Below are 11,232 nucleotides of genomic sequence, written 5' to 3'. Positions count from 1 at the left end.
AACAGATAATTTCGATTATCAATACATATCGAAGACATTCCTATACATAACGTATCTAACATTACTGTTAGGCAGATGAAGTACCTTTGTGCAAAAGTTCATAAACATCGGCCCAGCCGTTTCCGAGTCTATAAGGAACAAACTCACACACAGAGACACACGCACACAAAGTTCCTTGTATAAAATAGTAGAGATAGATATAGAGATAAAAATGCATTGGCATCGATTCCCAAACTTTAAACACGCATGTGTCTATCCATCGTAATTTAACATTCTTTTAGATTACTTTACCGATATCGATTCGTTTATTTGGTCAGTAAACGAGACTCGGCATGGAAAATTATACAAAGAATTCAGATTTGTTTCCATATGTATTGCAGTGAAATATGTTGATGATCAACACCTTTAATTCAGTTCAAAAGATCAAACGTTCTTCGGGACAAGATCAAAGTGTAGTATCTGTTCCGGCAGATGCTGCAAGCAATGACTAGCTATGACTAGCAAAGACCGGATGTGGGGGCAACCCCACATGCCTGACCATTAACCAGCTCCCATTTCCCACCTCTCGGGAGCTGGTCCCCTTTTTCCCTTCCCCCTCCCTTCACTCCTCACATTAAAAATCGGCCTTGTGCCTAATTTGCTCGGTGAGGGAGCAAATAAATACCATCTGTTCCGGCAGATGCTGCACTTAAGACGGTTTGTACCAGTCAATGGAGGGGAAACCCTCTATACTGGGACAATTATTATTTTTGGTAACCAGAGTGCCCCCTTTTTGCCTACTTTTAGGGGAGCTGGTTTTTACCTCACATTAAAAACGGCCTTGTGCCTAATTTGCTCAGTGGGGGAGCAAATAAATACCATCTGTTCCGGCAGATACTGCAAGCTATGACTAGCTAGGACTAGCTATGACTAGCAAAGACCAGATGTGGGGGCAACCCCACATGCCTGACCATTAACCAGCTCCCATTTCCCACCTCTCGGGAGCTGGTCCCCCTTTTTCCCTTCCCCCTCCCTTCACTCCTCACATTAAAAATCGGCCTTGTGCCTAATTTGCTCGGTGGGGGAGCAAATAAATACCATCTGTTCCGGCAGATACTGCAAGCAAAGACCATATGTGGGGTCTCCCCCACATATGACCTTGGTCAATGTAGGGGCAACCCTTCATACCAATTGTCACTATCCAGCTCCCCTACTCCCCGGGGAGTTGGTCCCCATTTCCCCTTCACTCCTCACTTAAAAATCGGCCTTGTGCCTAATTTGCTTAGTGGGGGAGCAAATAAATACCTCAAAGTGTAGTATCTGTTCTTTAGATGCTGCACTTCAATTTCTTGTTCTCTATTAGTGGGGAGAAATCCTTCACGACTGAGACAATTTTTTTTTAATTTTTGTTCCTTTTCTCCGCGTTAAAAAAACTACCCTGGTGTCTAATTCTTTCACGTGGGGAGATATTGTAAATAGGAACGTTATATATTAGTATAACACCAGCAGGGGCGGGCATCCGGCTTTGCCCAGTCGTAAAATACGCATATATATGATATTTTACTTTGTCCAGATTTCATAGATATTATTATAGAGTCGTGATTTCAAAAGTAAAAAGAAGCATCTGTGTGCCATCAGCGAGAATCGAAACCGAATGCAAAACTAGTATTCAAAGTTGCTTACGTTACCACTGTGGCAGCACGAAACGCAGATTAACTGATTAAAAATAAATCAGGATTAATGTAGAAAACCTATAACGTTTTTTTTTTCAGTTTTAACCCGTTTTTGACTCCTTAAAAAAAGTATCTTAGCAGGCTAAAGACCAACAAAAGTACGGTTAATAAAAAGTCTAATTATTTGAAGCCCCTTTCGTCACCCCATTACTTTTAGTTTCGAGAGAGAGATCAAGGTTTAAAAGACAGACGGACAGACAAACATTGTGAGTTTTATGAATTAGATTTGCCTGTGAATTCGATAAAAATGTCATTCTAAAGTTATAAAAGGTTACTAATAAAACGTTCAAAGTAAAGCTGTCGGTAATAAATAAGAGAAGAAAAATGGAGCATATCTGTCATAATTTGGACCGGAAGAGAAATTTATCTCTATATAAATAAAATGAACTCATTTTTCCCGCGGATTTTGACCTTAATAGGATTAAAAATCAAGATATTTCATGCAAATATAATATGCACAAACGGCAGAACAATATCTGAGGTGTGTTATAGGCTTATTATTTCTCAAATTCCTCGATAATCTTAGATTTTTATACATTTTCTGCTGAGAAGTCACGGCCAAAATCGGTTAAGATCAATGGAAGTGGTAACATTTTCTCTCTAATAAATTCCTCCTCCCCCTGCCACCACTTAACACCGTTTGGGGATCGTTCACAAGGAATAGTTGAGAAGAGAACACCGGTTTGGCTTCGTAGTTCTTTCATGTGAAGTTATTTAAAATCACTAAACTAAGCTGCAGTGCTCTCTGGCGTAGTGGTTAGCGTGCTGGACAATTCACATTATATTTTCACGTTCGCGCCGACCTACCGTAGTCGTTTTTTATTTTTTTTCCTAAACAACTGGAATGGATTTTTCTTGGTGGCCGAACTGTTAACGTTGCAGATTTTTTTTTTCACACTTTATTTTCCTACTTTTACTCATGACTCCGGGTTTGATCCTTCCTACTTACCTACCATTTTTTAAAACTCCCCCCCGTCCCGGAAACAAACACTCGGGCAACGCCGGGTACCCCCGCTAGTTCACCAATAAAATACAATAATTTAAAAGGATCTTATGTAGTTGACTTAAATAATCACAGTATTTTCTTTATATTAAAAACAAACAAAAAATCGTTTATTTATTTCGAACAATTCGAAAATTTAACCATTTTTAAAATAGGAAAGTACAATCTCAAGTAATACGTTTAAATTTGTAAAATGCCATAATATATTTGTGTAGAACATTTTTGGTTACGATGTATATAATTACACGTATTTCGATTTACTTTCAACAAAGTAAAACATAGTGTATGCTTTTATGTGAAGTAAAATACAGCTTTGTAAAAGCTAACCTCTTAGTAATTTATATGTTCGCAGTGCTTATTCATCTATATATCTATAAACGTAGAAATTTCTGTGGCTTTGTGTGTATGTTTGTGGACATTTCTCTACCAAATAACTCTGTCAATTTTCGGTCAAGAGACTCGAGATAATGGGTGTTGAGATTTTGGTAAAACAAATTTTAATCTATTTTCAACCAGAAATTTGGCTGTCGAAAGGTTATAGTTCAACGATTTCACCTTTGAAAACTCTACAAAACTCCTCCGCCAATTTTGGGTAGAAAGCACTTGAGATTATAAATATAGGTTACTTTAACATGGATCAAACTTCATAATTAAATTTGAGCCCAAAAAATGAATGTTAAAAGGTCAGAATTCGGGTCAAAGTTACAAAAAAAAATGATCCCTGCGGTCTCTACTAAATTACTCAGCCACTTTCTGGTCTAAGGATTTTAAATTTTACATAACGAATATTCAGAGATAGGGCAAGCTTTTTAATCTGTTTGGGTCGAAACTTTCAGCTGCCAAGGAGGCAAAGTGGAAAAGATTTGACCTTTGCGATGTCTAGGGGCGAAAAGTTTGCTGCGGAAAGGTCAAAGTTGAAAGAGAGGACCTTTGCAAATTCTATCGAATTCCTCACCAATTTTGGGAATGAAAACTTGAAATTTTAGATGTAGGTAACCTGGACATGGGTAAAACTTCTTATTTTTATTTATGACCAAAAAAATAAATATTAACCGGTCAAAATTGGGGTCAAATTAAAAAAAATAACCTCCGCAGTCTCAACGCAATTTCCCGGACAAGTTATGAAAATTACATAGAGCCCGAGCAAAGCTGAGCTGAACTCCTAGTACATTTATAAAAGTTACAATGTCCGTGTTCGTCTGTGTGTGTAAATTTCTCTACCAAACTACTCTGCCAAATTTCAGTATACCGACTCGAGATTTGACATATATACACCTTATGTATAAATCTCAATGGTTTGAGAAAATCTTTTGAATAGTTTTCTGGACAGAAATGTATCTGTCAGTAGGTCAAAATTTAACGATTTGACATTTGGAAACTCTACGAAAATTTTCCGCCAATTTTGGGGCTAAATAATTGAAATTTAAGATGTAGATAACGTGGAGATGGATCAAACATTTTGATTGGATTTGACCCCAAAAGAATACATGTTAAGAATGGGCGTGAAATGAAAAAAAAATCTCTGCAGTCTGTACCCGATTACTCAACGAATTTTGGGTGTAAAACATTTGAAATTTACATAAAGTTTATTCAGAAATAACGCAAGCTTTTTAATCGGTATTTGGTCCAAATTTTATCTGCCAACGGATCAAAGTTTAAAAGATTTGACTTTTGCGATCACTAGCAAACTATTCAGTCAATTTGGGGTCTAAATATTTGAAATTTATATTTATAACAGGTATTTATACATGCAGCAATCAATTTTAGTCAGTTTTAAGACGAGAATGTGGCTGCAAAGTTGAAAGAGTTCACCTTTGAAGACTCTACCAAACTCCTCCCGCAATGTTTTGTCTCAACACTTGAAATTTTAAATGTAGGTTACCTGGACATGAGTCAAATATTTTGATATATATATATATAAATATATATATATATATATATATTTATATATATATATATATATACATAAAGTTAGGAACAGTACATAGGCCCCGACCAAAGCCGGGCTTAACTAGTAAAATACTAAAAGCATAACAATAAGAGGATCAGGAGGGCCTACTTTGCAGTTTTCGCCCATACTCCTCTATTAACACTCTGAAATAGCGTCCTAGCTTTAGACGGAGGTTTTATTGATATTTTTTTTTTTACAAGGTGGTTGAGATTTAATAAAGTGTCTACTTAAGGAGGCGGTTCATCAGGAATTTGTTAACGTTAGACTTGAAGACATCCAGGTTGTAGTCAGGTGGGAAACAGGCAGACAGAACAGAGTACCACAGGCGTGCAGTTATAAGAAAGAAGCTGTGTTCATGGAATCTACTTTTTGATTTAGGCACAGATAAAGTGTGGGAAATTTTTTTACGGTGGTTTAAACTAGACGGGTGTTTTTTGTAAAAGATTGGCGAGGGAAGGGCCAGAGATTGGAGTTCAAACGACTACCTGCCATGGAAATAACGATAAAAAAGATAGGCTCGCTGTGGTAGAGAGGCTGTAGGGAAGATGAAAGGGCATCCCCCACTAAACCACGGAGTCTATTTTGTGCTCTGTCAAGACAGGATAGATTGTTTTTAGCAGCTCCTGTCCAGATATAGCAGCAGTACTCCATCCTTGGACGTACTTGGCTTTTATATACATAGAGAATTGCATCAGTAGTGAGATATCTTCTAGAGCGGTAGAAGGATCGTACCATCTGTCCAGCGACCTAGGATTAAAGGTCAAGTCCAGAGGATTGTCAAAACATAGGGGTTCTCCTTGTCGAGAGCCATCCATTTCAATTGATGCCAGATTGGGATCAGAGCGTTGATGATGTAAGGATAGGGGTTTGGTTTTAAATGCATTAAAAGTAACCATGCACGTCTTTCCCCACTGAACCACGCGCTCAAGATCAGAGGAGAGAGAATCAGAGAGAACTTTGTCATTTACAGCCTTTGATGTGTTGCCGTAGATGGTCATGTCATCAGCATAGATGTCAACGAATGATTTAAGTATGTGTTTAGGGAGATCATTGATGTAGATCAGGAAGAGAGTTGGGCCCAGGATGGATCCCTGAGGGACATCTAGCATTATTACTGCGGGCCTCTGATTTTTGTACATCGACCACTACTCTTATGAGCCTATCAGAGAGAAATTATTTAATGAGTGAGAAAAGATTTCCAGTTATACCGTAGCTTGAAATCTTGTAAAGTAGGCCTTTATGCGATACCTTGTCGAAGTCATTTGATATATAAAGAGCAATTGCCCTCGAAAAGAAGCCTTTGTCAAGAGATTCGTAAATCCTATGGGATATAACCGCTTGCTCATCAGCGGTAGATCTTGCAGAACGGAAACCATACTGCATGTTACTAAGAAGGTTATTTCTGCTGAGGTGGTTGACTCTATTTAATATGGATTCCAACAACTTACTCATGGCACACAGGAGACTTATTGGTCTGTACTGAGAGGGAGATGACTTTTCCCCTGAATTCTTCAATACAGGGCATACTGATGAGGTTTTTCAGGGTGTCGGAAAGCACTTCTCCTTAAGGCAATGCTTAAACAGTTTCGTAAGTATTGGAGCAACTTCTGGTTGAAGCTTTTTTAACACTATAATTGGGATGCCGTTAGGGCCAGTTGCTTTACTATAATCAAGGTGCTTGATTAGCTTGGCGACCTCATGCACAGATATTTGTATGTTACCTAGCGTCTTCTGTGTTATAGAAAGAAATATTGGGAGTTGATGGCCTTCGTCTCATAAGATAGAATTAGCTGCAAAGTTCTTGGAAAATAGTTTGGCCTTGTCTGATGCTGACGAGATTACGTCTGGTCCATTGATAATGGTTGGGATAGAGCGCACACTTCTGTTCAGGATCCTATTTGTTATTTGCCAAAACTGGTGAGAACAAAGCCGTTGATCAGCTACTTTGGATTTAACAGACTGAGCATATAGCTCTCTTGCATGTTTTATTACTCTTTTACAGTGGTTGCTAGCGTTCCTGAAAGCAGCTTTAGTTTCAGTGCATCTATTACGTTAGTAGCTATGGAAAAGTGATTTCTGTGAACAATGGCAGCAGCACATTCTGGGGAGAACCATGGCTGGCTGTTGTGTTTGTGTTGGAATTGTTTTAGATGGTATGAATCGGTCTATGCCTACAATTAACCGTTCGTTGATTAGGTCTGATACTATAGAGGACGCATCCTCTTTTAACATCGAATGCAGAGGTAGATCAGATATGAATGTTCGGAAGCTACCCCAGTCAGCCATGGAGTATCGGTATACAGTCTGGTGGAGGGGTACGTCTGGGAACTTATTACATTTCATTTTTATCTTAACTGATACAACGGAGTGGTCGGAGGATCCTAGAGGAGAAATAACGGAACATGAACATAGCTCAGGGGAAGTTGAGAGAAAAAGGTCTAGAAGGATTGCATACTTACCGGTAGTATCGGGCACACGGGTGGGTTCGCGAACAATCTGATTGAGGTCATAGGCAATGGAAAATCATGACAGAACCTCCCCTCATCATCAGTCTTATTTGAGTGGGTCAGCCATTTTACGTTATGGACATTGAAGTCACCACAGATGTGAATGTTAGCCGAGGGATGTGCAGACAGAATGTGGTCTATTTTATCAGATATACTCTTAAAGATAGTAACTCCGCTGTTATAGGGCCGATAGAGGGCAAATATTCTGTGTTGTAAGCAAGTGCAACCCGGAAGCACATTTATATAGTAAATTAGGGTCTTCTCTTAAGATATCCATGCCACACGGGAAGCCATCTTTAATGTAGACACATATTACATGCCCATGGCGATCTTTAAGGTCAGATTTAGATATTAAGTTAGAGTATCCGTTTATTATTAACTTATCTAGGGAAGTGGTCGGCCCTATTTCAGCTTCACTTAGAAAGAATATGTCCGGTTTTTTCTCCTGTAATTGGGTTTCAACCTCTGGAAGGTTGGAACGTAGACCCCTGATGTTGGAGAAGGAGACATGACAGTAGGGGTCTACATTGGAAGATGGGGTTCTAGGCTTGTTCGTGTTTTTTCGTTTGTTTTTTTAATTAGATATTTCATGTTAAGGTTTTGGGATTTGTGGAACAGGTGGGCATACTTGGTTAGAGCCGTATAGAGAGGAAAAGTAAGAAAGAAAATGAGAGGATTTTTATGTAGCACATGATAAGATAAAGCCGTAACAATTACCCACTAGTATGACATCGAGAGACTACTGCATGGTCCAGAATCCATTCACCAAATGGCAATACAGCAGCCCCAGTACTTTGCACCTGCTGATAGGACAGCCCCCTTAGGTGTTAATCCGGGGTTCGGGTCTCTGACTATCAGTAGGATAAGGTAAGCCCAGACGAAACGTTTACCTGCAGCACCCTTACTAGTTACATGGCCACAAGGATGGGCATTGGGACAGAAAATTTACCGACTTGGTAAGCAGCTTTTTCTTCACCCTTTTGTCAGAAAAATCACTCATTTGAATGAGGATTGAGAGACAAAAAAGGAGAAGCGAGAGTAACTAGAGCTGCCGATAACGCATCTACTGCATTATCTACTCTCCATTTTGAAAAAAAAAGAAAAAAAGGGGAATAGGTACGAGGGACATATTAATATCTACTTAGCATATGTCCGGTGCTCAATTATCAATTCATGACGCTGTTTAAAGATGTGTGCAGAACAGAAGACTTTGCAAATAAAGAAATGAATAAATAAAATAAAAAGTAATTTCGTTAATCAACCTCTCTCTGAAAAGAAATGGGGTTCATTTCCAGAGGTCTTCCCTCTATTTCTGCTCCAAACCAGGAGCTTCAAAGATCAGCGGTTTTCCTAAGGATATTAGTGGTACCTACAATAGCAGAGGCCTGAAGACCGCCTAAAACATCGGGGATTCGTAGCTTTTTCAATTGCCATTCCTGACGATTTGTTACTACTCCTAGCATACTAACTACAACTGGGATTATTGGTATTTTAACCCCGTGTATACGCCTTTTCTCCAAACCCAATAGAGCATCAGTCTCCACTTCTTCTTCTCCTTCTCTCGCACGTTCCTGTCCCAGGGTACTGAGAATTCTACAATTTGCCAGTTTTTTGAGACCTTGCCAATGACGACCAACTCCGCACTATTATGTTCCAATTGCTTGGTCGTTCTGACACTTTTGCCCCACCATACCTCTACATTGCCATCCTCACTTGTTCTCACTTCATCAGCCACCTCCTCAAACCATGTTCTAGCAGAGTCCATACCAACCTTCTTACAGACAATATATCCGGAGCCCCATGCGATCGTTCTTCTTCTTCTTCTTCTTCTTCTTATTATTATTATTATTATTATTATTATAATGATGATGATGATGTCGTTTATGAAGATCCGTCTGTGATTGTTTATAATATAACGTCAGCTGATATTTGGTCTTGACAATGAATGTCCTGGAAAATCATTCTGATTAATATTTAGTTTCAGATTCATGCAAGAAAGGAAAATATTAAAATCTTACACATAAAATTTATGTAAAATCTGTAATTTTAACAAAAAAATATAAATATTTTTTGCAATTATAATTTTTTATGTAAAAATATTAAATAAACTATGCTTAATTCAATAGTTATATCGGTTGTTCGAGAAACTTTTTTTTTAAATTATATCGATTTCATTAGATTGATTTAGGGGCATTTTCGTAATATTCCTGTAAAAAATATTTTTTTTAATTTTTATAATTCACGATGCTTTATTTACATAAAAAGGCAAAAATACATTCATGCATTATTTTTTTACTACTGAAAACCATAACTTTATTAAAGGATATTTTTAACCGAAATAATAATAATAATAATAATAATAATAATAATAATAATAAAAATAATAATAATAATAATAATAATAATAATAATAACAATAATAATAATAATAATACATTTCCACTAAGTTTTAGATTAAAAAATAATGGATTTATTATATTCCGTGATCGTTATTGCATGATATCTTAAGATGGTATTAAAATTGGTTAATTTCTTGATTTTGGGTTATTTTTAAGTAAAGGGAGGAGCAAAAATGTTTATACAATTTGGAGCATCGGCATTTATTTAGCACGTACCTAGTTAACTGCGTCGTTAAGAAACTTTTCACCATGCATGTTCTTCAAGGACCATGAAAGTTCATCGCTTTGGTCTTCTCTAATTTTTGTCATTCTCTTTCAATTATCTTCTGTTTTTTTTTCTAATAGAATAGCCTATTATTTATTTTGAAACTTATTTTTCGTTCATGTGTATCGATTTTGTGACCGTTAGACAGAAATGTTTTGATAGTTACCCTTTCCCTACATTTGACTTCATCATCATTGTCTAATTTCCATCGTACAAGATTCACATAGGAACGCAATTCATCATAAGTCAATTTTATCAGAAAAGAGGTTCTTGCTCGCTACAAAACCTCACATTTTCTCTTATCCGATGTGTCAGTTCACCACATACGTTTCTTAAATGGAAACGGAACTAACCTGATTCGTGTTTAATCATATTCCTCCAAAGGATGAAGTTCTATGGGAATATGAAGTTAACAATCGATCCCCTGCCGCATGTATATCCCCGGTAGGGGAGATGACGATGTTAGGTTTTGGCAATTCTTGAAGGTAGATGTCGACGTTCTTCTACATACAACTTCTGGAATTCCAAAATTGGTCACCCTGGTACTGACTATGCTCAACCTTGCTAAATTTCGGTGATCTAACGATAACCGGTGTGTCAACGTGATTATGTCTTACGCACTTTTCCTAGCGAACACAAATATATTGTCGACAACATACCCCAGGTGTATATTTGTCTTTGTTGTTTATTTCACTGAAATCAAAATCTATATTGTGTCTTTGGTTCCTAATGCAAAAAAAAAATGTCTTAAATTCTGCAGTGCCAGTCCACTTGCAACATATACAGCATCAATCGTATCAACGTGCCGTAATATGTTAAGAGTTGTCTCGGCCACGTCCGTTTTGTGCTTATTCCTTCTTCAAGTGCATCATCTTAAATCTCTTGGTCAATAGAGAGAGGTAGCATCTATGTTGTGCTAAGTTTCGACATCTCGTACTCTTCACCAATTGATGCAATAATGGTCTCTCACTTCCAACTAATGCTGAGTTGTTAAATACTCTTGGTAAACCAAACTACATCCTTCAGTATATAATTTGCACCATTTTTCCATATGTTCGATTTGCGATAATGAGAACTTTATTCGAGTGAAGATACCGAACTGTAGGTACAAACATTTGTACTTTTCTGGTAACTCAGTCTTCTCAATTATTATATATATATATATATATATATATATATATATATATATACTAGCACGGGTGCCCGGCGTTGCCCATCTGTTTGTAGGCGTGTGTTGAACAAAAAAAAACAGTGGTAGCAAGAAGGCAGCCTTGAACCTGTACCGCGGAGAAAAAAAAACGAGAAAAAAACGGGACGTCTTTGCTGTTACGATCACCGCCAAACCTGAAGTGACATAGGTTTAAACAAAGGCTAGACAATCGAAAAGAGATGACG

Source organism: Euprymna scolopes, chromosome 30 (genome assembly GCF_053919585.1).
Source record: "Euprymna scolopes isolate OS-2025 chromosome 30, ASM5391958v1, whole genome shotgun sequence".
In the NCBI taxonomy this organism is placed as follows: Eukaryota; Metazoa; Mollusca; class Cephalopoda; order Sepiida; family Sepiolidae; genus Euprymna; species Euprymna scolopes.
Note: the sequence above shows the minus strand (reverse complement) of the source record.